The 27,355-nt window shown below is 40.1% G+C and overlaps 1 protein-coding gene across 3 annotated transcripts in view; it reads right to left on the bottom strand.

The window, feature by feature from the left end:
- Nucleotides 1–27,355, bottom strand: part of PCED1B (PC-esterase domain containing 1B) — a 276,290-nt gene that overhangs the window by 116,250 nt on the left and 132,685 nt on the right. For 2 of the 3 annotated variants that reach the window (XR_013763781.1, XR_013763782.1), the window contains exon 4: nucleotides 6,008–6,191. The gene's annotated coding sequence lies outside the window, so the exon portion shown is untranslated. Of the gene's footprint in view, nucleotides 1–443; nucleotides 5,187–6,007; nucleotides 6,192–27,355 lie in introns of those variants that run through there. The other variant, XR_013763783.1, reaches the window with a different exon arrangement.

The raw sequence follows: 27,355 nt of genomic DNA, 5'->3' as shown, positions 1-27,355 counted from the left end.
ATGCTTTCAGGAAGCTAGGGTAATTCCATGACCAGTATCTTAATAAATGCTATTTACAGGGAGGATAGATTAGGAGGAGGCTAAAGCTGCATTTGGTAAGAAGCGGCTGTCACTCATATTAGCTGGGAGAGATGCTGTGTGGTATTTTGTGGCTCATGCAAGGCTCATGATTTGTTCTCTGTTCAGACAGAATGCCAAGTGGTCTTGTTTTTATCTTGCTCCATCATGACAACAAAGTGGCCTTATCTGATGTCAATGACCTGCGAAACTGTTTTCCTTTAACAGAGAACACCAAAGCCTAGCTGTTGGTTCCAGCTCAGCTCAGAGCAACGCCAAGGCTGACTAATAATACCAGGTCAGCTCTGGATGTCAAGACTGCTTTTTTCTTTCTCAGCAGTGTTTTTTTTTGTTTTGTTTTTTTTTTTTGTTTGTTTGTTTGTTTGTTTTTGGCAGTGCTGGGGATCGAACCCAGGGCCTTGTGCTTGCCTTGCAAGCACTCTACCGACTGAGCTATCTCCCCAGCCCAGTGAAGGTCTCCTTGCTGTCTTCTGAGCATGCAACTTTTTCCCAGTCCTTAGAGTTGGAGCTGGCTGAAGCAAGTGAGGCAAGCAGGGCACAAACTTTAGGAACAGCTTACCTTTTGGTGCCAGCCCTCTACCTATATGACTGAGAGAAAGAGTGTCTCCTAGAATTTTGTACTTTAAGCCCCTTGGTTACTTCACCTCTAACCTACTCTGCAAAATCTTTGTGTGCAGTCTTTGCCCTTCCTTCTTTCTTTTCTCCCCGGAAGTCCTACCCCACTGCCTTACCCAAGACCAGGGAGAGCTTTCCCTTCTCTGACCCCAAACACTCTCAGGGTCTCTAAGGATTTGCTAATTGTGACATGTGAGTTTGTTTGGTTTCTCCAATTGCACTATAGATCTCAGCCTGGCTGGTCCTTGCTCATCATTCATGTCTGGGTTTAGATGTGCCGCTGAGAGAGGACTTCCTTGCCCAGCCTAACTAAAATATACCCATGTCTAGTCATTCTCTCTCTTTACCTTCTTGTATTTTCTTGATCCATTAATCACTATCTAAACAAGTCTTCTTTATTAGTTTGTAAGTTATGTTCTGTCTTCACAGGCACCTCAATGTTGTAAGCATCTGTCTTATTTAATCCTGTGTCTCCAGGGCTTTGCTGTATTTATGTTTATAATAGTCAATATATACTTGCTGCAATTGAATGAGATGTACTAAGATATATATATATAAGTCCCCTCATTGCATGTGTCTGTGGCCAGGAGGGACATTGGACAAGAACAGCAGAATCCTGGCCTTCACATATAGTATACGATCCGAGTATCACCATGCTCGATGGGTATATTTTAGTTAGGTTGGGCTTCATCAGTCTGTTCTCAGGAATTAGAATAAAGAAGCACTGAGAGAATGAGACATTTTATAGTGAGTGTTGTTGAAAATATGCAAAACAAAACAAAAGAAGACTTGAAGTAAAGTGGTACCACGAGGAACCTTGAACAAGTTGAAGTAGAGGTGGAGCAGCAGGTGGGTAGATAATAAAAGAAACAGAGTAAGCAAAGTCAAAGCAAAACAAACAAGAAAAACAACACAACCTAAAAGGTGGGAAAGCCAGTTGATGATGCAAGAGAACGAGAGATGTGCAGCAAGAAAACTCGCAGAGAGCAAATGAATGGGTTATGTCAATGGTGGTTGCCTTCCATAAGACCCAGAAACTCCACTCCCTGGGGTCCCAGAATTAGATGATTTGGCATCTAAGGCACCTTCTCATTCCAATCTCCTTGAAGCCTGACTCAGATACTGCTCCTACTTTTCTGAAGCCTAGAGGTTCTGCTTTTGCTGAATTCCCTGAGACTTGGCCATGAGATCACTGTTTGTTCATCTCTAGGGGGATAGATAGAGCACATTCTTCATTACTCCAGGTGACCAGAGTCTCCTTCCCTATATACACAGGGTACTGGGGATTGAACCTGAGCCCTTGCACATGCTAGGCAAGTGCTCATTAACTGAGTTACCTCTCCAGCCTGACTTGAGTCTTGTTCTTAAAATCAAGAAAGCCTAATTCAGACAGTCAGCTCTTCATTCAGGCGTTGTTCACTACAGAAGGTAGAATGGAAACAGTCTTCCATGTGGACTGTTTTGAGTTTTAATCTAGGGTCACAGGTGAGCTCTGAGACTTTGGGCACTATAAGACCTGAGACTGGTCCTTTCTATCTTTTAATGTCTGGGGCTCAGGATTGCTGTGAGAGCCAACAATGGTTTATGCAAGCAGCTGGCATGGGGCCTGACACAGACTTAGCACTCAGTACGGGCTGGTTCCTGTTCTCGTCCTTCTCTCTGGATACTTCCTGTCTTGCATAATAAAGTCTACCCACTTGACCACTCTAGCAGCAGCTCTGGTTAAGCTTGTCTACTTCCTATCTCACAAGGCTCTGTCTGTGTCTGTTTTGTGCTCACACACTTAAAGAGTGAAAGTCAATCTGACAAAGCTATAAGCACAGATTTGGGGCCTGAATTTGAGCCCATTTCACTTGGTATCCACCAAAAGTTAACTAGAAGAAAATGGTTAACCTACAATACAATCAATTGTGGAGGGTAGAGTGGGGATAAGGAGTTCACTTTATATCTTCTCTCTCAGTTGGTCTGCCATCGACAAAGAGTTATTGAGCCACCATCATGTGTAAAGCTATTATAAAGACAGTACATAACATTACATATGACGAAAATTAAATGTACATATACATAAGTTTATTTCATGTTTCACTTACTTAGGATTTGCCAATGTGTGTCAGATATTTGAACAATGTAATAAACATTGTAAAGGTTAACTTACAATGGGTCTTAACTTGTGTTAACCAGTGTCTCCTGAATATTACCATAGCATCTTGCTCCTAGACAGGGCTTATAAAATAATGGTGGATGAAAGACTCAATAGCTAGTTCAGATTTTTCAGGAATTAGCAAACATCTGTAAATCTTGCTGTGCTAAATGGGAGTATTGCTATGTAGAAAAATATATGGTGGTACTGTAATTATGGCACTCTCAAGTTAACCTGAAATCGTACCCTTTTTTCTTTGCCACATTCCCAGCCTTTTTTATTTTTTTATTTTTGAGACAGAGTTTAAGTTGCCCAAGTTGGCCTTGAATCAGTTCCTTGAGTAGCTGGGATTGCAGGCATACATCATAGTACCTAACTAAAATTATAAGCTTAAAAGTCATCCATTCTGTTTAAACCACCAAGCCTACAGACTATAATTTTTGAAAAAGGAATAGTATAAAATTTTCTGGAGCTACTCACTATAAATTCTTTATCTTCTAATCATCTCAGGCAAGTGGCTTTCTGTGTCCTTCTGACACAGAAAAACAAAATAAATAAAAAGAAAGCAAAGACCAGAAAATTCAGCATCCTCTATAATTTAATTGGGCAATGCAGAAAGACTGGTATTCCACAAGCTCCATCAATTATTTTTTTAGGCATATAAACAAATTTAAATGTAAGTATTTCCACAACTTAAAGATCTACTTTAGAATAATAAAAACCATAGTATCAATACCTCTCCAAGAATAATGATAAGGGAATAAATGTTATAAAAAACCAGTGAGAAAATTTGTAAGTAATTCACTTTTCCGACCACATGCAATATATGTTCAGAAGTCAGTATAAATCCCAACTGAGTAAAAAATAAATACCTTTTGTAAGAATATCACTATGATTCTCAGTGAAGCAATGAAAAGTTAGGTAGGTTAGAGATATAGAACCTAAAATTAGATTTATATACTTTGGAAGCACTTTTTAATCTGTCACATAATATACAAAACATGTTCTGTGCCTTTGTCTAGAAAGTTTGGCAGAGATTGTTTTAATTGGCAAAAAGCGTTTAATTTAAAAAATAAAATGACAGGGCTAAGGATGAAGCTCAGTGGTAGAGTACTTACTTAGCATTTGTGAGATCTTGGGATTGATTCCCCAGCACCACAAAAAGAAAGAGAGCCGGGTGGGGGACGACAAACTTGCTTTTCATGTTGAAACCATTCATCTGAGAAGTTGTGCAGCAAGGAGCTATCTTGGATGCAAGATAGCTCAAGCTCACCTGGGTGGCATCGAATTACTGGTACTCCAGATGCTCATTAAAAAGATGAAGTGAAAGTAGGAGAACAGGACAGGGCATGTAATTACCAGCTCCCAACTTGACATTTAGTTATTAGGTAAGCACTGTAGAACACGACAATGAACGAAAAGGGAGAGAGTAAAGAGGAAGAATTGAAACTGTCAAAATTGTTCGAGAAAAAGAAGGACTAGAATACCGTCTTTAGGATCCACACCATGAATCAAGTGTCATTGCAATGTCCATGTAATGAAATCCAGTTACCTGTGATTAAATTACGTGGGTGAGGATGAAGCCACACCATTTTCTACAATTTCACTTCATTTTGAGACACTTTTTTTCCATGGTTCCTCATCCTCATCAAACATTGAAGAAGTTTAGAAGTGTGCACTTCCTAAAAGGTGGGGTCAGAATGTCTACCTGCCAGCACAGTGACGTTCTTTCCCTGGTACTTCTGCTCCTCTGGTTCTTTCTCTTCTCTAGAAAGAGACAGTTCAGTTCTGTTCTCTTTGCCCATCCATCCTGTCCTGTCTTAGGTTTGGCATGCTTCCGGGATTCCATCATGCCTGAAGGGATTCCAGAGGGCAGAGCCCAGGTCTCATGTTCCTCCCCCCCACTGTTCTCAGCTCCTCTAGGACGGCCCTGAGCCTGGCATATTCTTTCAACAAGTAGTGGTAGAAGTGGAGTCAATCAAACAGCTCAGCCAGGCACGTTCTCCTCTCATTCTTAGAGGTATTTTCCTTCTGGAATCCTCACTCTTCTCTCTCTGCATCTCAGGCCATGACAACGCCATCTTTTCATAGAGAAGTTGTACAATGAACCTTACAGATTTCTTTTCCCCAGACAAGCCATCTTGAGTTTCCACCAGAAGTCCCTTCATTTTCTTAGAACTCTTTTGTTTTTTCTTTGGGTAGCCTTAAGCATAGTGGTGTGTCTGTGCCTGTTGGGTGGTGAACTGTGGGATCCACCTCTCTTGCCCTTGGAGTTCCTTTGGACTCAGCAAGAGTCTATATAGACACAGTCATTGGACAGAAACAGGTCTGCTGCCTGGCATGATGGGGAACTCTGAAAAGGGAGCCTTTGTTTTTTTATCAAGTAAGATTAATCTGGCTGATTATAATACTACCATGTTTTAAACAGCTCATCAAGGAGACAAGCAGACTGATGTAAATAATGTTGTGTGGCATTGTAGAGTTGCAAAGCACATACACAACTCTCCTGATTATTATCTCCAGAAATCCAGAGCTCTGAAAGCAGTCCTGCCTCCAAATTGCCAGTTTCCCCCATATGAGAATATATAAAACAGCCACTTTCCCTCCTCAGAGTCCACAGTCACCCCTCCTGCTCATTTCTCTCAGCCTAGGTGGTCACTAATTAACTAATTACTTCAATGGTTTGTTAATTTACTCATTCAGTACCTGCTCCCAAACTCCACTGCTCATTCCAAGAGGATTTCAGGTAGAATGTTATCATTTGTGTGAAAAAACAAAGGGGCAGTCTTGTTAACCAGCATTTTCTCCAGTGATTAAGTCCTTTGTTCCCAAGCTGGATCCCTGCTCCTTACATTTCTGGGCCAAGAGACAAAGCTGGCTCTGCAGAGATGGCTCTTGCCTTTCTCTTCTGGGAATCTTTAAAGGGCCTGGCCAGAGCAGTACTTGAAGGCCCCACCCCACATCTTCCCTCTTAAGATATGTGGCTTACGGGTATCTCCTTTGAGCTTAAAACCCATGTATGCAAACCTCTGATAACAAAAGTTCAAGCTGCTTCTCAGTGGCCTCTTCTAGAAACACAAGTATAAAGTGAATCTAAATCCTGGCAAGAAGTGACACAGGTCGGGCCCTTGGGACTCCGTTTACAGAAACTGAAACCAATCAAGGGTAACTCACGCTTTCCCAGGGCGCCCTGTTCTGGTGGAGAGCATGCGGTGGTCTTGCCTCGGCCCCATGCAATCGTCCAGAGTTCTAAATTTCTCCTGCCTGGGATGGAACTGTTCCACACAAGTGTTCTCATTCCCCCATCTGCTTCGGGAAAACGCCCCTCGCTTTCTCGGAGATGTCTGATGGGAAGAATCTGAAGAGAGAAAGCGTCTGGGTTGGTAACGGCGATGTCTCCCGCCTCTGAATGGACGCGCTCTGTGCGCGTGTCGGGACGGTGGGGAGACTCTTTACCATCCTGTCACGCTCAGCTGTTGTTTACTTTCTGTGAATCGAATGTTGACAATTATAGTTCGAGGGTTTTTTTAACAGCATATGCTGAACATGATAAAATATTTAGAGCAACTTGCTTTGGACTTACAATTATGTTACATTCTTTCAACCCATTTATGACTAAATTAGAACATTTAGTAATGTTTGGCGACAACTCCCACACTTTGTAAGCACCAAGGGGAAGAAAATACAATTTATTTAATTGGTTTTCATTCGGAAGGGAAATAATCCCATTTCAACCATGGCAGTGTAAGAAAAGACACAATATATTCCCCACATAAATACGCAGATGCTCATACATTTGGGAAATTAACATATATCCTCTACAAGAGAACTTACCCTAAGGCTATTTCTCCTTTATGTCTCAGCCATTACTTTCGCCCACATTTTTTTTTTTTTTTTTTTTTTGGTAGGATCCCTACCAGCCACCTCCTCTTCCTCTATGTGTTCCTTGCAGAATTCCTGAACTATAGATATGGCTTCCAGGACACAGAAGGTCATAGGTACTTGAGGGGCACCTGCTTTATTCTGGGCCTGTGCTGGGCATAGAATTCTGAGATGAGATGAACTTATTTGTTCCCTTTTGCAAAGAGCTTGTGACCAGAAACAAAGAAAGATAAGAAGAGTTCACACTCTACAGACAAGGGAGACTCCTTAGGGGGCACCTGACTGGCCAGGACAGGGCAAGGAGGGGAAGCAGGGCAGCCTGAGAATCACAAGGAACACAGGTGATTCAAAAAAGTGGGAGGGAGGCACTTCATTCAGTGCTTGGGTTCCAAGGCCTGCAGGCAGGAGAATGAGCCCCTAGGTCAGTATCACCCTTGGTCCAGTTGGCTGTGGGAAACAGGGAAGAATGGTGAACAGAATTCTGATTGAAAACTTAGGGGCAGTGCAGATGGTGCCAGGCTTTGCACTTGACTTGTACCCTGAAAGCCATAGGGAGCCCATGAAGGACCCTGCAGACTACACAAGAGGAAGCCAATCCAGCACCGAGGCAGAGTATTGCAGAGCAAGAGGGCAGACTTGCGTGCACATTCAGGGAGAATCAAATATGTCTTAAGTGCAGATAACTTTATTTTAAGAAAGCTCAGGCAGAAAAACTGGAGAAAAAAATGCCTCCTCTCTTTGTACACTACCTTGCTGCGGCTGAGCTCCAGTACTGCCTTGTGGGGGCACATGCTAATGATAGGTGATCATTCAGCACTCACTGTAAGCAGCTCTGGTGCCCAGGCACTTCCCACCGAAGGAGATCAGAAATATGCCACTTGAGCATCAGGATTATTTTTGAGCTGAAGACAACTGATAATCAACAGATACAGGAAGAGTTCTCTAACTCTTTCCTAAGCTGTCTAAAGCAGGGTATAAATTTCCCTTTGTGAAGGTGTTTCCCCTCTGTGCCAGGGAGGGAAGAGCAACCCTTCATGGAAACTGAAAGTCAATACCAAGATAAGTTTGCATAAACAAACCTTACTAAAATAACCCTTATCTTCCTTTAGTTGTCCCTATATTTTATAGTTATTTCTCATGACTTATCTTCCCTTGTAGCCCAAACCCTCTTTGATTTGCTTAAAATGGTATATAAGCCTCTGAGTTTACCCACATCTTTGAGTTTCACTCCTTTTCTGTGAGCTCCTTTGCATTAGCATTAAGAAAAATGACTTTTTTCCCAATTCATCTGTCTTTTGTTAGTTTAATTTGCAGGCATCCATGAAGCAAACTTAAGAGACTAGAGTTTTTCCTCTTAGTAACATTCAACAACATATCTCATTAAATCCTCATCCCTTTTAGTGAGGAAGTTACTACTATTATCCCATACTTTAAATACAGAAACTAAAAGACAGTAAGGAGCTAGTCCAAGGTCAAGCAGCTGACAGTGGCAGATCTGGGATTTGGACCACACTGCCTGAACACCTCACGACTCTGCTATAATTCCAACTTGTTGAAAAGATAGTGTGACAGAGCCAGCGGAGAGGGATTGGGAAGCCAAGAAATCCATATTCTAGTCTTGGCACTGTTGCTATCAATAATAATATTAACCATGTAAATATTTGTCCTCTTCTTTATAGTTTGGATAATTAGGTCATGAATAAGATTTGATATGACCTTGGAGTAAATCATATAACCTATGTGTCTTAATGTTTTTCTACTAATTAGCACACAGTTTTTAAATTCCCACCATGTTCAAAGCCCTATTTTAATTTGAAGATCATGATCTTTTTTTTTTTTTTAAATCCACTTTGAAAAGGCAATGATTAGCACCCTCTCTAGTGAATCCACAAACTAATCGTCAGATACTTCAATTCTGTTGGTTCCAAGAAACGAAACAGAAAAAAGTTTTTTTCAGTTCCCTTAAATGCAAAACACCTATTCAGACCAGATGGGGGGTACGGGAATTACATTTTGATTTAGGTACCAACCAATATAACTAAGGGGTCATTGGCTATAATTTAAAATGGAAAAGAAAGCAGAAAAGCTCTTACAGATTATGTTATTTTGAGCAGGTGCAGACTGTCGTTAGTGAGGTAAATTGACAGTCTCAGACTTGCCGAAGCTGTGAGTACCTAACTGGTGCCATGAATACTGTTTACCCAACCCCAAGGCTTTGAGTGATCACCCAGGAAGCCCCAACAAGAGTTCCTGTTGGTCGAGAGCGGGAGTGTGAACTGGAGTCCCCTAGACTGTCGCACAGATCATTTGCTGAAGGGATTTAGAGAGAGGGTGGGAGGAGAGACAATGGAAGAAAGTGGTTGGGGAGAGACTGAGCTAAGATGAGAGGAAAGATGGAGCAAGACTTGGAAGCTACTGCAAGAGCAAAGTTTGAAGAAATGACAAAGAAACATTTTAACACATTAAGCATTGTGGTATGTGACATAAATCCTTTTTTATCTACAAAAGCATAACAACACTTTTCCCTGTTGAAGGTTTTGCTGCCAATTGGTCTATTTGCTCTCAGATCCATTGCCCGTCTCTGCTCCTGTGTCTGATAGTTGCAAGCTGACTCCCAGGCCAGTGAGAGGAGATGGAGCGGGAAGGAGAAGCCCTCTTGCCCTTTTCCTCTGTCTTGGAAGGCATATTTAGCAGCAGCTGCAACTCCTCTATGGTTCCAGCTTTTTCCCAAATAGGCTCCTTGTGGTGACAGTGTCTGTCTACCAAGGGGCCACCAGCTCCTTTCTCCATCCCTCCAACACCAAGAATGGGCCATGGCTTCCCAGTTGCTGATCTTGGGCTGCCTTATCTACCCTGGTTACTCTTTCATGTCCTTTAATATCTGTAACCAATTCCCTCCAATTGTTACCATCTGTTTAATACACTTGGGTGTATTTTGTTTTCTTGCTGGAAACCTGATAGATAGAGGCTCCTCTCCTTTCCGTCTTTCCCCTCCCCTCCTCTCCTCTCCTCATTTCTATAATGAAGAATTTCCTAAAACATGAGTCTCATCTCTCTTTCCCCCTTGCTCATATCCTATTCCTAGAGCTCTGGAGTAAAATATCTGATAGTAATTTTGGAAGAAATCTTGGGCTTGTTGGTCCAACTCAGCTTCTTCCTTCCTGAATGAGTCTTAAGAGGGAGAGTACCAAGTCTCTCTGTGCTGTCAGCCTTGCCTGGCAGGCCTGACCCAGTCTAGCAGGTGCCCTATTTGGGGTAGGTCTGTCTATAGTTAGTTGACGTGACCACCAGACCTAAAATCTAGATGTCCAGCCTGGCTTCTGGCAGGCATGAGGGTATCTTTATTTTTTTTTTTTTCTGCTTTTGTTTTATTTCAACTTTCTCAGAACCCAGGAGGGAAAGAGAAGCTCTATGTCATGAGGGTCCCTCTTCAGAGCCTTACTAATATTGACCAATTCCCGGTGAACTGAATTCCTGGTGTTTTTAGGTGCTATAGTAGCAGAGAAAGGCCTAAAGGCAGGGAAGGATACCTGGGCTCAGCTAATCAATGTTTTCTTCAGCAGTTTTGGGGACTCTCAGGGCCTGTGTACAAGGATCAGCCCTGCCACTATGGAGGTGTCACTAAACTAGGATATTATTCCTAACGCCCAACTGCTGCAGTGGCAATATCAACTTCTGTCTGGCGTATGTTGTTGCTGTTGAAAGTAAAGACCTGCTATACTTGGTGTTAGTGAGGCTGATTTCCAGTATAAGTTTCCATATGATTCTAGAACCACTGCTTCCCTCCTGTAGATTTCTTCCTCCGTCGTCCCTGTCATTTTCCTGTAATCTGGCCACCTTGGAACTACTTGACATGCTGTGAACACATGGGTTATGTCTGGTCCCTCCAATGGATGTGGTTCAAGTCTCTTTTTCTAGTAACTCCTGAGCTCCTGAGCAAATAAGAGATTTACTACCTCTACCAGGAGAGGGTTATTTCTAAATGACACTATCCAGAAGCTCCTGTCTGAGTTGTGACCTTGCATCAACAAGTATTTGAAAAGCAGAGCCTGTACTGAAGAGTTCTGCCTCCCAGATTCCACCTGCACTGTTTCTCCAACCTCTGTGCTCCTGGATCAATTCCCATGAATACAATGGACAACACTGGAGCTCTTGGAATGAAGTTAAACAAGAGCACCTGACAGAAGAGCATATTTCATCACAGATCTATTTGGATCCCGTAATGGAGCCAGGGTTCTGGAACAACAGGTAGCTAAACTGAGCAATAGATAAGGACTCTGCAGCAGAGGACATACGTGGCCCCCAGCAAGAAGGAATCGAAGATAAAATGAGATTGTTTGTAATGATCCTGCACAGTGGTGCTTCAGGCTGACTTGACACTATGGTGATTATGTCAAAATTCTAGTGAAAGGGGACAGTTGAGCATGTGTTGTTCTTTTTTTTTTTTTTTTTTTCTATCCTTATGCTCATCTCTAAGTGCCTGCTCCCAGCAGAGGAGCAGTCAATGATGATGAATTAATTATGTTTTAAAGAAACTCCAACTACAGTGGCTCATGCCAACAGCTCAGGAAACTGAAGCAGGAGGATCGCAAGTTCAAAGCCAGCCTCAGCAACTGAGCGAGACCCTGTCTCAAAATAAAAATATTAAAAAATAAAAAAGGGCTGGGGATGTGGCTCAATGGTTAAGCACCCCTGGGTTCAATCCCAGTACCAATAAATAAATAAATATGAAAAATGCTGTTTTAGTTCTTTCCCTCTTGTTTTTCTTTTTTTTTCAAGTCTTTGATCAAATCATATTTTTTTCTTTTTTTATTTTATTTTAATTAAAATCATAAATTTATATAGGGCAATGTTGTTTGATTCATTCTGTTATTTTTTCCCTTCCCCCCCACCCCTCCCACCCCTCTTTTCCCTCTATACATTCCTTTCTTCCTCCATTCTTACTACCCTCCTTATCCCTAACCCTAAACCTAACCCTAACACTAACGCTAACCACTCCTACCCCACCCCCTTGTATGTCCTCATCCGCTTATCAGGGAGATCATTCGTCCTTTAGTTTTATGAGATTGGCTTATTTCACTTAGCATGATATCCTCCAATTTCATCCATTTGCCTGCAAATGCCATAATTTTATCATTCTTCATGGCGGAGTAATATTCCATTGTATATATATGCCACAGTTTCTTTATCCATTCATCAACTGAAGGGCATCTAGGTTAGTTCCACAATCTGGCTACAGTGAATTGAGCAGCTATGAACATTGATGTGGCTGCATCTCTGTAGTATGCTGATTTTAAGTCCTTTGGGTATAGGCCAAGGAGTGGGATAGCTGGGTCAAATGGTGGTTCCATTCCAAGCTTTCTGAGGAATCTCCATACTGCTTTCCAGAGTGGCTGCACTAATTTGCAACTCCACCAGCAATGTATGAGTGTACCTTTTTCCCCACATCCTCACCAACACCTATTGGTGCTTATGTTCTTGATAATCGCCATTCTAGTTGGGGTGAGATGAACTCTTAGGGTAGTTTTGATTTGCATTTCTCTTATTACTAGAGATGTTGAACATTTTTTCATATATCTGTTGATTGCTTGTAGATCTTCTTCTGTGAAGTGTCTGTTCATTTCCTTAGCCCATTTGTTGATTGGATTATTTGTATTCTTCGTGTAGAGTTTTTTGAGTTCTTTATAGATTCTGGATATTAGCGCTCTATCTGAAGTATGAGTGGCAAAGATATTCTCCCACTCTGTAGGCTCTCTCTTCACATTACTGATAGTTTCCTTTGCTGAGAGAAAGCTATTTAGTTTGAATCTATCCCAGTTGTTGATTCTTTCTTTTATTTCTTGTGCTATGGGAGTCCTGTTAAGGAAGTCTGCTCCTAAGCCAACAAGTTGAAGGTTTGGACCTACTTTTTCTTCTATAAGATGCAGGGTCTCTGGTCTGATTCCGAGGTCCTTGATCCATTTTGAGTTGAGTTTTGTGCAGGGTGAGAGATAGGGGTTTAATTTCATTCTGTTGCATATGGATTTCCAGTTTTCCCAGCATCATTTGTTGAAGAGGCTATCTTTTCTCCATTGCATATTTTTGGCCCCTTTGTCTAGTATGAGAAAATTGTATTTATTTGGGTTTGTGTCCGTGTCCTCTATTCTGTACCATTGATCTACCTGTCTATTTTGGTACCAATACCATGAGGTTTTTGTTACTATTGCTTCGTAATAGAGTTGAAGATCTGGTATTGCGATACCCCCTGCTTTGCTCTTTCTACTGAGGATTGTTTTAGCTATTCTGGGTTTCTTATTCTTCCAGATGAATTTCATAATTGCTTGCTCTATTTCTGTAAGGTACATCATTGGGATTTTAATTGGAATTGCATTGAATCTATATAGCACTTTTGGTAGTATGGCCACTTTGACGATATTAATTCTTCCTATCCATGAACATGGGAGATCTTTCCATCTTCTAAGGTTTTCTTTAATTTCTTTCTTTAGTGTTCTGTAGTTCTCCTTGTAGAGGTCTTTCACCTCTTTTGTGAGATTGATTCCCAAATATTTTATTTTATTTTTTTTTGATGCTATTGTGAATGGGGTAGTTTTCCTAATTTCTCTTTCTGAAGATTCATCACTTACGTACAAAAATGCATTGGATTTATGAGCATTGATCTTGTAACCTGCTACTTTACTGAATTCACTTATGAGTTCTAAGAGTTTTCTGGTGGAATTTCTAGGTTCCTCTAAATATATAATCATGTCATCAGCGAACAGGGATAGTTTGAGTTCCTCTTTTCCAATTCATATCCCTTTAATTTCTTTGGTTTGTCTAATTGCTCTGGCTAGAGCCTCAAGAACGATGTTGAATAGAAGTGGTGAAAGAGGGCATCCCTGCCTTGTTCCAGTTTTTAGGGGGAATGCTTTCAGTTTTTCACCATTTAGAATGATATTGGCCATGGGCTTAGCGTAGATGGCCTTCACAATGTTAAGGAATTATCCCACTACCCCAATTTTTTCTAGTGTTTTGAGCATGAAGGGATGCTATATTTTATCAAATGCTTTTTCTGCATCTATTGAAATAATCATGTGATTCTTAACTTTTAGTCTGTTGATCTGGTGAATGACATTTATTGATTTCCAGATGTTGAACCAACCTTGCATCCCTGGGATAAAACCCACTTGATCGTGGTGCGCGATCTTTTTAATATATTTTTGTATGCGATTTGCTAAAATTTTGTTGAGAATTTTTGTGTCGATGTTCATTAAGGATATGGGTCTGAAATTTTCTTTCCTCGATGTGTCTCTGTCTGGTTTAGGTGTCAGGGTGATATTGGCTTCATAGAATGAGTTTGGGAGGGTTCCCTCCTCTTCTATTTTATGGAACACTTTGAGAAGTATTGGAATAAGCTCTTCTTTAAGGGTTTTGTAGAACTCGGCTGAGAACCCATCTGGTCCTGGACTTTTCTTTGTTGGTAGGCTTTTGATGACCTGTTCTATTTCATTGCTTGAAATTCATTTATTTAAGTTGTGTATGTCCTCCTCGTTTAGTTCAGATAATTCATATGTCTCTAGAAACTTGTTGATGTCTTCGAGGTTTTCTGTTTTGTTGGAGTATAGATTTTCAAAATAGCTTCTAATTATGTTTTGTATTTCACTCGTGTCTGTTGTGATATTTCCTTGTTCATTCCGAATTTTCGTAATTTGAAAATTTTCTCCCTCTTTCTCTTTGTTAGTGTGGCTAAGGGTTTATCAATTTTGTTTATTTTTTCAAAGAACCAACTATTTATTTTGTTAATTTTTCCGATTGTTTCTGTTGTTTCAATTTCGTTGATTTCGGCTCTGATTTTAACTATTTCCTGTCTTCTACTGCTTTTGGTGTTTATCTGCTCTTCTTTTTCTAGGGCTTTGAGCTGTAATGTTAAGTCGTTTATTTGTTGATTTCTACTTCTTTTGTTGAATGCGCCTCATGAAATAAATCTTCCTCTAAGTACTGCTTTCATAGTGTCCCAGAGATTTTGATATGATGTGTCTTTGTTCTCATTTACTTCTAAGAATTTTTTAGTTTCCCTCCTGATGTCTTCTGTTATCCATTCATCGTATAATAGTGTATTATTTAATCTCCAAGTATTGGAGAAGTTTCTGTTTTTTATTCTGTCATTTATTTCTAATTTCAGTCCATTATGATCTGATGGAGTACAAGGTAATATCTCTATCTTCTTGTATTTGCTAACAGTAGCTTTGTGGCATAAAACATGGTCTATTTTAGAGAAGGATCCATGTGCTGCTGAGAAGAAAGTGTATTCGTTCTTTGTTGGATGGTATATTCTATATAAGTTGGTTAAGTCTAAATTGTTGATTGTGTTATTGAGATCTATGGTTTCTTTATTCAATTTTTGTTTGGACGATCTATCCAGTGGTGAGAGAGGTGTGTTAAAATCACCTAGTATTATTGTGTTGTGGTCTATTTGATTTCTGGAATAGACAAGGATTTCTTTGACGTACATGGATGAGCCAATGTTCGGGGCATAGATATTTATGATTGTTATGTCTTGCTGATTTATGCTTCCCTTAAGCAGTATGTAATGTCCTTCTTTATCCCTTCTGACTAGTTTTGGCTTGAAGTCCACATTGTCTGAAATGAGGATGGATACTCCAGCTTTTTTGCTGTGTCCGTGTGCATGGTATGTTTTTTCCCATCCTTTCACCTTTAGTCTACGGGTATCTCTTTCTATGAGATGAGTCTCTTGCAGGCAGCATATTGTTGGATTTTTCTTTTTAATCCAATCTGCCAGTCTATGTCTTTTGATTGATGAGTTCAGGTCATTAATATTCACGGTTATTATTGTGATATGATTTTTATTCCTAGTCATTGGACTCATTTTTGTTTTTTGACATGATTTGGTTTCTCCTTTATTTGGCTATTCCGTTAGGCTAGTTCCTCCCGTTGCTGATTTACATCGTTGTTTTTCATCTCTTCCTCATGGAATATTTTGCTGAGAATGTTCTGTAATGCTGGCTTTCTTTTTGTAAACTCCTTTAGCTTTTGTTTGTCGTGGAAGGATCTTATCTCATCGTCAAATCTGAAAGTAAGTTTTGCTGGGTACAAGATTCTTGGTTGGCATCCATTTTCTTTCAGGGCTTGGTAAATGTTGTTCCAGGCCCTTCTAGCTTTTAGGGTCTGGATTGAAAAATCTGCTGATATTCTTATTGGTTTCCCCCTGAATGTAATCTGATTCTTTTCTCTCACGGCCTTTAAAATTCTGTCTTTATTTTGTATGTTAGGTATTCTCATAATAATGTGACTTGGTGTAGGTCTGTTGTAATTTTGTATATTTGGAGTCCTATAAGCCTCTTGTACTTGGTTTTCCATTTCATTCTTCAGATTTGGGAAATTTTCTGATATTATTTCATTGAATAGATTGTTCATTCCTTTGGTTTGTTTCTCTAAGCCTTCCTCGATCCCAATAATTCTTAAATTTGGCCTCTTCATGATATCCCATAATTCTTGTAGATTCTGTTCATGATTTCTTACCATCTTTTCTGTTTGGTCAACCTTGTTTTCAAGATTAAATATTTTGTCTTCAATATCTGAGGTTCTGTCTTCCAGGTGATCTATCCTATTGGTTATGCTTTCTATGGAGTTTTTAACTTGGTTTATTGTTTCCTTCATTTCAAGGATTTCTGTTTGATTTTTTTTTTCAGTATCTCTAACTCTTTATTGAAATGCTCTTTTGCTTCCTGTATTTGCTCTTTTAACTGTTGATTGGTGCATTCATTTAATGCCTGCATTTGTTCTTTCATCTCCTCGTTTGCTTCCCTGATTGTTTTAATTATGTACATTCTGAACTCCCTTTCTGACATTTCTTCTGCTGTGCTGTCATTGGGTTTTATTGATATAGTATCTAGGTTTGTTTCGGACATTTTCTTCCCTTGTTTTCTCATATTGGTCAGATGTCAGTGGGACTGTGTGATATTGTAGATTTCCTCTGTTGGCTCATAGTGTTCCTGTAGATTTCCAGTGTATCACCTACCAGCCTTCAGTAGCCTGAAGTCTTGGATTAACTTGATAATGTAGTGTTTCTGAAGAACGCTGCCCCTAGCCCGCTACTGGTTCCAGGGAGAGAGACATGGAGAGGTCTCTTGCTGCCCAGCCCTGGTCCCAGAGGCTGCTTGCAGGTCGGTGGTCTCCACTGGCTTGGGGACTTGTAGCTGGCTCTGTGTAGACAGGCTCTCACTGCGCGGTCTGCCCCAATAAGCTAGCCTAGAGAGTCACTTCCCACCGGCGGGGGCTGGGCTGCTTGGGGAAGTCCCTGGCACCCTGTGCTGGTCTCTGAAGCAACCTGCGGGTGGGCCGGAGCTGGCCGCCCTGCTTCTGTGCAGAAAGGCTCTCACTGCGGGGCCTGCTCCGCAAGGCTGGAGAATCTGTCCCTGTGGGAGGAGCCCACTGCCAGAGTGCACAGAGCTGCCTGGGGGAGACTCTATCTGCCCTGTCCTACTCTAATCAGCCACTCGAATCCGGGCCTGCCGCCCAGCTGAGCTTCACTGGGTGGGGGAGACTCACCCCGTGGTTCTATTTTAGTCTGAGTCTCTCAATGCCTCCCCTTCTTGAATCCTGGGTTCTGGAGCGACTGGAGATGCAGTCACCCTCTAGACTGCAATCTTGGATCGCCTCCCTCTTGTTTTTCAAAACCTAATTTTAGTTCCCTCTCCTTTGATTGTTTTGACCTCTTATTTTGCCTTATTTCTCTCTCTGGACTCTTATCTATGAGCAAGAAACTCTTTGTCTGTGACATGATTAGGGAAATCACATTCTCTTAGCTAATGGACTCCAGAAAGAATGGAGTGCCTACCATACTGCCTGTCTTTAGGCAAATTGTTTAACCTCTCTGGGCTCAATTTTCTTATCCTGGGTGACATTAGTAAGAGCAGTTCTATGAATTTGAGTAGAAGATAAAGAGACAGTGGAAAACACCATCTTAAAAGCTAAAAGTCCTACATTTTATATGCAGACCATTGTTCCCCTTGTGACCAGGTGTGACAGCCAGTGCCATGAGAGCTAAGAGAGCCAGCAGGTTTATTCCTCTGAGGTCACTGGGCCCCCAGAGGTCCTATGTGTATGCTTTGGTCCTTTCAATGGGAAATGCAGAAAACCTATGCAAGAGAGGCAGAGAGATGAGAAAAGGCGAGGCCCTGAGGCCCTGAGGCCATCTCAGGAGGGGGACACCTGGTGCGGGCTCCTGTGTGACCCTGTGACCTTCTGAGCAGGGTCGTTGTGGTATGGCTTTGTCCTTATGGTAGACAGAGGAGGAACAACTGAGAAAGCAAAATTAAACATATATGTGAGGGGGAAATCGATGGTGTGATATGGATAAGGACAACTATTATTTATCAAGTGTTTACCAAATGCTGGTTATTTACTCAGCTTCAGACTACATTTACCTCTTCCCACAGCACTGTGAGTTAGCTGGTGGTGGTTTTGTTTTGTTTTTGCAGATCAGGCAGAGGGTCAGAGGATTCTTAACCTGCTAACAGACATAAACCTACTAGATGATACTAGATAGTAGAACCGTGATTTGGCCCAAATTAATTTTAGTTGTTTTTTTCTTATGATTGGATTGATTTTTCTAAGTTTCTGGGGAAGATGAGAGCCATTATTCTTTGAAAGGAGTCAAGAAAAGGATAAAGAATAGTGAGGATACCAAAATGTGTTCAAGTGGTCTTCAAGCATCCACAGGCAAAGAGCTTTGTCTTTACACAATCATATCTTCAGAACCAGGGCATGACTAGGTGATCTCTTTCCCTCCTTCCGTCTCCTCACTCCTTTCTTCCTTCCTTTCTCATTCGCTGTCTCTCTCCTTCTCTTCTTCCAACCTAAGGAGGGGTAATTTACCACTGAGCCACATCCCAAACCCTTTTTATTTTTAATATTTTGAAATAGGGTCTTGCTACGTTGCTGAGCCTGGCCTTGAATCCATGATCGTCCTACCTCAGCCTTCAGAGTTGCTGGGATTACAGGCATGTGCCTGGCCTAGCTGCTCAATAAATGTCTTTTGAATGAATGGATGAACAAAGGATTGGATGAAAAAACAAATACAAAGTTACAGGGGTATCCTGAGGCCTCAAAAGAGAAAATGAGGAACTTTGGAAGGACTTTGCCCTCTCTCTTCTCTATCTTGAAAGGAGATATGAGGAGCTGTGGAAAGCAGAGTTTCAGAACTGTCACCTGGGAAACATGATTGAGAAGTCAATAAAAGATGACCATAAGAAGTGCTGAGCGGGAATGACAACCCTCCAGAAGTTTGTGTAAATCTGTCAATGTTTATTGAATAAGTACTCACCTAGTCGGGAGCTAAAGAGAAGGATTTGGGATTTCTTTCTAATCTTACATAATGGATCAGATTTTAAAAATCACTATAGTTAAAAACCTGCCATATGGAAAGTATTTTATAAAATGATGATGTTGAAAATTATAATCACAAAGTGTTGAAGAAAATAATGAATAGTGCCAACTTTGCAGTCAGTAGATATGAATCTTTAAGTCCACAAGTTCTCTTTAGTTCTTTCTCCCGACTCAGGTGAAGGAAGTGAAATCTGTCTGTTGAGTTCCCCAGTCCGGATTTTTCTGATTGCATCCCATGTGTGTATGTACCATGTGCCTTGGACACTTGCTTCATCTGGAAAAGGTATTTGATTCTAGAAGCTTGAAGAGATTAGACATTTCTCGCAAGAACACTTTATAAGAGGTACCAGGAAGAACCCAAAGTCTAGACATCTCTTTTTGAGAAGTTTGCACCTGTGGATGTTCTAGATGATCTCATTGAGAGTCATAAACTAATGACTCATTCTTTCATCTACTGGCTGGCTTTCTCCTAACAATAGAGACTCTCCCTGTCCTCTGTTGGTCACCCCGAGGTACAGTTTGCAGGGGTGAAGGCAGGATAAATGCTTGATACTTCCTCTCTGTTTGCCACTTAACAATCATGATGTGGTTCTCTAGCATCATCCGAGGTTTCGGAGATGGGTTTTGGTTATGGTAGTTGTCTCACTCTTCTGATTGTTTAATCTCAGTTTTCTGAGTATGAACTCTGAAGCCAGCCTGCTTAGAATCAGAATTCCAGTTCTGCTTGGAAATTGAGGATACTTAACTTTATCCCACAGTTGTTTTGAGGATTAAATGAAACTCTGTGTGTGTGTGTGCGTGTGTGTGTGTGTGTGTGTGTGTGTGAAATGCTTGGCATGTAGTAAGCCAACGTCAGCATTTGCCGTCATTACTATTGTCATTATGATTGTTTTTAAGTGGTTTGGGATGATTTCTAGACAATGGCATTGTGTAAAAACTTCCCACATAATTCTAATGTTACGCCAGGACGGAGAATCACAAGATTATGAGGTTTAAAGGGATAACATTTACAAACAAAGGGAATGAAATGACTAATTTCTGTTTTTAGAAGACATCACAGCATGGCAGCACTTGTTATCCCAACTACACCAAGGTTGAGGCGGAAGGATCACAAGTTCAAGGCCAGCCTCAGCAATTTAGTGAGGGAGCATCTCAAAATATAAAAATGGCCAGGCATGTAGCTCAATGGTAGGGAGTTTGCCTAGCATGCACAAGGCCCTGGGTTTACTCCCCAGCACCAGGAAAAAAAAAAAAAGACAGCCCAGGGGCTGACTTTCTGTTCCTGCTCCTTCACTCAATATTAATAAATTAACCTCTCGAAGCCTCAGTGTCTCCATCAGAAATAAGATGAATAGTAGTGCATGGTTCATAGAGTGACTGTGAGGATTATTAATTCTGCCCAATTCCTGGCACATAGTAAGTGCTCAAGAAGTGTTAGCTGCTATGTGTTGAAGAGCTACCGCACAGGCCAGGGTCCCTGTGCCCAGCTGACATTCCTCTCCCTGCCTAGATTCTTCTGTCTGTACAATCTGAAAGGTAAGAACTAGGATCTGAGAAAACTGATTCCACACAAACATCTTTAACAGAATAGTATCTGTGCTCAGGTTGCTAGACAGCTGTGTAAACATACATTCCAGTAGTTCATAGTAGAACATTTTATTTTAAATGATATTTTGAAAGGGAGAATCTTCAAATTGGATAAGCAAATAAATAAATACCATCTAACAAGCTCAGTGCCAAGTCCAGATGGATTTTCTCTCCGTATTTGTACTTCCAGCCTTTTCAAGATGCTGCTTCTCTTCCTGTTCCACAGCTTTAAATCTTCTGTTTTTCTTATCTACACACTATAAATTTTGGGGCATTTCATGTGAGATGCTGTGTCCTTTAAAAAGAAAGCATTTTGTTTTCCCAACATCCTGATTTGTCATCCATAAAGACAACAGACAGGAGAGTCTTTAAGAGACAGATGCTAAGGGATGAATTATTGATCAAACCATAAATAAATTGGAAGATGAAATACATTTCCCAGATCAGTTTATTAAAAAAAATCTTTTCAAAACTTTTCGACTTCAACTCTAGAGACCTATCAACAATGGAGAAAAATGCCACACAGGCATACACAGGAGGACCAACTGGAACAATCAGAGGCCTTACTTTTCAGACAGATTTGGCAATCTTTTCAATGTTGAGATCTGTTTTTATGATTTCCCCTTCCAAATGGCCCTCTGTTTTGAAAAGCTGAACACACCAAACTGCATTTATCAATATTTAATTTATTTCCCCATTTTTTATTAATCAAAGTAATCTATCACCGCCAACCAGAACATCCAATCAGTATGAATCAACCTGAGTTACTATACCGAATTGTTATAATTCCAGATTAAAAAAAAAATTGAGTTCAAGTAAATATTTGAATTGAAACTCTTGTTAATTTGGAAACACGAGAATATTGTATTTTCCTTCCTGGCATGAAAAATGAGGATGACAACCTGACATTTAGGGTCTTTCAATTTGGGGTTCTAGCCAATGGTTAGAAAAATAATGCCCCCCAAATAATCTATGTTTGCCTAGAACTTATGCATATGTGGTTTCATGGCAAAGGGGAATAAAAATTGCAGGTAGAATTTGGGTTGCTGATAAACTAACTGTAAGATGGGGAGATGGCCCAGGATCACCTGGTTGACCCCAAATAATCATAACTGCCCTTAAGTTTGCAGGTAGGAGGCGGAAGACATGATGTGATGTACTGTGAGAAAGATCCTGCTGGCCAGTGCTGGCTTTGAAGCTGAAAGGGGGCTACAAGGCAAGGAATGTGAGCAGTTTCTAGCTGGGAAAGGCAAGAACATAGATTCTCCTTCAGATTATCCAGAAAAGTGCACTGTCCTGCTCACATCTGATTACAGCTTAGTGAGACCCATTTCATACTTCTGACCTCCAGATTGGTAGGATGAGAAATTTGTGTTGTCTTAAATCTGTCCCCTGCCCCTGATTTGTGGCAAGTTGTTATAGCAGCAAACTGTATATAACTTATTTTCCCTAATTCCTTGACTTCTACTTTCCTTCATGGGCCATGTGCTCTGGTCAAAGTGACCTCTTCCATGATCCGTGAGTTCTACAGTTGGAATGAGCTTTGTCTCCTCCCAAAACTCATGTTGACATTTAATCCCTATTGTCAGGTATTAAGAGGGCTTAAACTGTGTTTAACTCTGGTGGAGCTTTGGGGAGGTGTTTAGAATTAGGTAAAATCATTAGGGTAGAGCTCCCAAGATTGAATCTGGTGGCTCTGTAAGAAGAGGGAGAGGAACCACAGATGCTCATATGTTCAAATGAACTCATGGTCCCTGACTCACCATATGATACCCTGCACAGTCTCAGGACTCTGCTAGAAAGAAGACCATCACCAGATGGGGCACCTTGACCTTGGACCAGAATCATGAGCCCAAATAAACCTGTTTTCTTTATCAGTTATCCAGTCTGAGGATCCTGTTATTAGCAACAGAAAATTGGTCAGTAATTGGGTATGCTTTCTACCTACTTCTGGATCCTTGCTTATGTTTTCCCTCATTGTGACGTCAAGACTATATCACATCAGCAGAGGAAAATCCTGTCCAGTTTTCAGAAGGCAGCTCACATGCCTTCTTTGCCCCTGACTGCACTGTTCCTGCATCTGGGATGCATGTTCTCTCTCCCTCCCTTGAACTCCTATAGTGCTGTAGTTGTCTCTCTTTCCTACCTTACTACGTTTTCTTCTGAATTGGAGTTACTTGTGAATGTGCCATGTTGTCTCTACCATATTTAAAGCTCCTGATGACAAAGTTAACATTTGATTCATCTCTAAGTCTACAGTACTGAACCCAATACATTTATGTCCTATAAAAATTCATAGTCTTTTTTATGTGTGTGTATATGTATATGTACATATATGTATGTTCAGGTATATATGTATATATGTGTATTATATGAGTATATGCATATGTACAAAGGATATTCTAGAAAGACCATATGCCTCCTAGGAAAGAATAAGATAAAAAAACCAAATGTTTATCATCAGCTGCTACACAATGGTAAGCATCCCAGGCACAACATTATTTGGGAACAGCTGAAGTATTTGTCCAATAACAAGCCTGAGGCAGAACAATGGATGAATGTGGGGGAGTTCACTCCTGATGGAGGAGGTCCCTATTAAACATGGAGACCTGTCCCAGAAACTCCTCTGCAGACACTCACAGGATTTGAACAAGAATTCTGGTTTGTGAAAAAGAGTAAGGTGTTCTTAGGTCAGCAGTTAAAAGTTTTCATTTTATTTGAGATCTAGCTACCCAGAATGAATGCAAAGCACTTTCTTTCATGGCACTGTTGAACAATATCTTTCTTTCCAGAAGGAAACTAAGAGTGAAACTAAATGAGTCACAATATCCATTTGACTGCTGTCATACTGACTTACTGCAATACATAAAGCCTTTCTTAACAACAAAAAAGTGAAATGTTTTGTCTTCAAGATGAGCAGGTATCTCGGTTGCACCATAATTTCCAATTATGTGAAAATAGAAAAATGTTCTCTTAAATACACTGCCTGTTAAAGCAATTATTTTAGCTATTGTCTTTCTAAAATAAACATTAGGCCCAAGAATATACATCCTTCCAAGGACTGTTCTAATCCTGGTATGTTTTTAGTTCTTTTCCTTTCAGAAGCTAGATCATGGGTGCATTTTTAATTGTTTGTATTTATTGACTACTTACTGTGTCCCATACATGCTAAGTGTTTTACAGAAATTATGCCATTTAAAACTAACAATCCCATGAGGTGGGTGTTATTATTTTCATTTTAAAATGTAGGTGTCTATCAAGAGTTTAAGGTTCCTACACAAGCTCCCAATAAAGGGTGTAGATTCAATGAACCCCAAGGCCTGTGCATCCCCCAGCATATTCTTTTTTTCTTTTTTGAGTTTTATTTTTTCATTTGTTATTTTTAGTTATACATGAGAGTAGAATGTATTTTGACGTATCATACCTACATGGAGTATAACTTCCCATTCTTGTGGTTGTACACGATGTGGAGTTACACTGGTCCTGTATATATAAAAATATAGGAATGTTGTGTCTGATTCATTCTACTGTCTTTCCCCACAATGTTCCTTAACTTTGACATCACCTATCAGTGGGCTACTTACCAGAGGAGGCAAGTTGCATTCTTGCTCAGACATTAGCATCTAACCTGAGATATTAGATTTTTTTTTTTTTTTTTTTTTTTTTTTTTTTTTTTTGAGCCACCTGCCTCAGCTTCCCAGGTAATTGAGACTACAGGAGTGCTGCACCATTGCATCCAGTTCAGATATTGGAATTTCAATGATACTCCAGAGCAGTACTTTTCAATTTTATTCTGAAATAATCCCTAATAATAATTATATTATACTTTTAATCAGAGTACATGCACATATCACACACACATATATGAACATCCCATGGAATACCATTACTACTTAAGTTTGATGTTTTTTATTCTGTTACACCACATTTTTTAGAAGAATTTTGATCAGGTGCAATGAATTATTTTCACAATTCAATAATGGATCACTGTTTTGAGAAACGCTGCACTAGGGTATAATGAGTCTATCTTACACTATTATCTTTTTGAAGAAAGCTCTACCACTTAAGTTACAGTATTTAAATTCTCAGTCCTCAGTTTCTTAATCTAAAAAATGATGGAGTTGAAGCAGATCACTTAATTCTTAATCCTGGCTGCACATTACAAATATTTGGAGAACTTTTAAATACACTTATGTTCAGATTTTTTGCCCCCGGAGTTTCTAATTTAATTGTTTGGAATAAGGCCTGTGTATTGTTGTTGTTTTAACTGTCCAGGTCATTGTAATGTGACACTAGAATTAGAAATTACTGGACGAAGTGATTGCTAAATTTATTCTCAGGCAAAAATTCTAGGCTATTCTGACATGATAAACAGGATATATATATATTTTAACACTGAAAAAATATTATTTTAAAATTTATCTTTGTGCAGAAAGGGCATTAGTACCAAGCAATGCACCTTATAACAATGATCTTCACATTCTAGTTACATAAGGAATTGGAGATTGTCTAACATACTGATTCCTGGGCCCATGCCCAGTGATTCTAACTATAAGCAGGATGGGGCTGCATACTGCATTTTTAACAAATACTGGAGGTGCCTCTGATGCAAGGAGTCTAAGAGCTAGTGCACCATATCATCTCAATAAATGTTTATTCATTCTGTGGTCCTTAGTGACTGGCACTGGGTCTGTGGCCAGTGGTCTGAGATGTTAAATGTCTGCCCTATCAGCCTGGTCACTGTGGCTGCCCACTGCCCACACTCTGAGCTTCATGCAATTTCCCTCCATTCTTCCATCCTTTCCCTAACTTAGCTCAAATAAATACATTCTCTCTTTTCTTCTGCTGCAACCATAATTATATCCTTATAAATTAAAATCGCATTCCAACTGGGTTATAATACCCTGGGAGGTGATTCCAAGGTGGTAGCTAAAACAATAGGATAAACATTGGATACTTCTTTCATTTTACTTAACTAATATTTTTATAGTACTAACTGTGTGCTAATCACAATTCTAAAGACTTTGTAAACACTGGCTGATGTCCATATTCATCCTATGAGGTAGGTTCTCTCATCCTCCATATTTTATTTGAATCCCACTGTATTTTTATAGCACTGACTTTATTCATTCTTTTGAAGAGTATTATTATTTTTAAAACAAATAATACTGTGTACAAGGAACATAGAAGAAATTAAGTTAATATTTTAATATGGGGCTTGAAATAAAGTTAATTTTTGAGTTAGGCTGCTGCAGGCAGACAGACTGAATATGAAGGTTCATTCTCCTCCATCATTAGAGGTATTTCAGTGGAAAGATTTGCAAACATGGTATTAAGGAATTACCTAGTAAGCTATTAGATAATTCACCCTAGTAGTAATTTCCTTGAATACTTTTATATAATATGGCTTTCTTTCTTTTTTTTTTTTTTGCAGTGCTGGAGATTTGAACCCAGGGCCTTGTGCAAGGCAAGCACTCTACCAACTGATCTATATCCCCAGCCCAATATGTCTTTCTTATGTAAATTTTTATCTCTAGCCATGATAATGTAATGCTTGCTTAATACAAAATAAACATTTTAAATTGAGTTGACAAATACACATTTGTGTATTTGTATACAATACATAGTATATGTACATAGTATACTAGTTCATCACCTGCCAACTTGCAAGGATACATAAATACCCTCACTTCCATATGTAAACACGTATTGTTTGGTTAGGAAAGGCATAATCCCACAATGAAGGCGAGTTCACATGCAAAGAAGTTTTTTTCCACTTTTAATGTTCGTCATCAGCTGGGCTTTGAATTCGTTTTGTAAAGTTTTACCTGATCAACCATTTGCTTCTTCTCAGCCTAGAAACAAGACCACTTATTCTCTATCTATAGGTTCATCTCTACCTGGTCTATATTTTTGCTATCAGTCTATCTCTGAGCTTTTTTCTCAGTGTTGAGACTGGGGTCCTTGGGTTGTTTCAAAGATCCGTTTCTATCTAGAACCACATTTCAGATAACAGTGTCATGTCTCTTTCCATGTACGGGGTCCTTGTTGGTAAAGCACCAGTCAATTGTGTATGTTTGTGGGGGGGGGTCCAGTTATACTCACTGTCATGCTTCATGACAGCCAGGCTTTTCTGAAAGAGTGTGTCTTAGGATAATCAGATAGCACTTGTTGATGGGAAAAAAATCTTACTAAAAAAAAAAAAAAAAGCCAGCTACAACGTACAAGGAGCTGGGCATGGTGGTATACGCCTGTAATCCCAGCAATTTGGGAGCCTGAGGCAGAAGGATTACAAGTTTGAAATCAGCCTTGGCAATTTAGCAAAACTGTACTCAAAAGAAAACACAAGAAGTATTGTAAGTGTTGTAGATGTAACTAAGGGCTCAGTGGTAGAGTCCCCCTGGGTTCAATCTCCAATAGGGGGTGGGGATGGGGGAGGAAGTGCAAAGAATGGTAACACGAGAAAAATCACAATTTTCCCATCCCTAATGAAATCATTTTTTTCAAGCAAGAATCATTAATGGGGGCCATAATCATTAAGTGAAAGATTGATAAGGAGTTGGGAAATTTACATGGCACCGATGTATCGCCCGTAGGACACTTGATGTTTTCACATGTGAAAACATAACTTTCAAACGGAAGTTACCAGTTGTCTCCAACACTGGGAGC

The sequence above is a fragment of the Sciurus vulgaris genome (genome assembly GCF_902686455.1).
Source record: "Sciurus vulgaris genome assembly, chromosome: 5".
Taxonomy (NCBI): Eukaryota; Metazoa; Chordata; class Mammalia; order Rodentia; family Sciuridae; genus Sciurus; species Sciurus vulgaris.
Note: the sequence above shows the minus strand (reverse complement) of the source record. Positions and strands in the feature narration are given on the sequence as shown.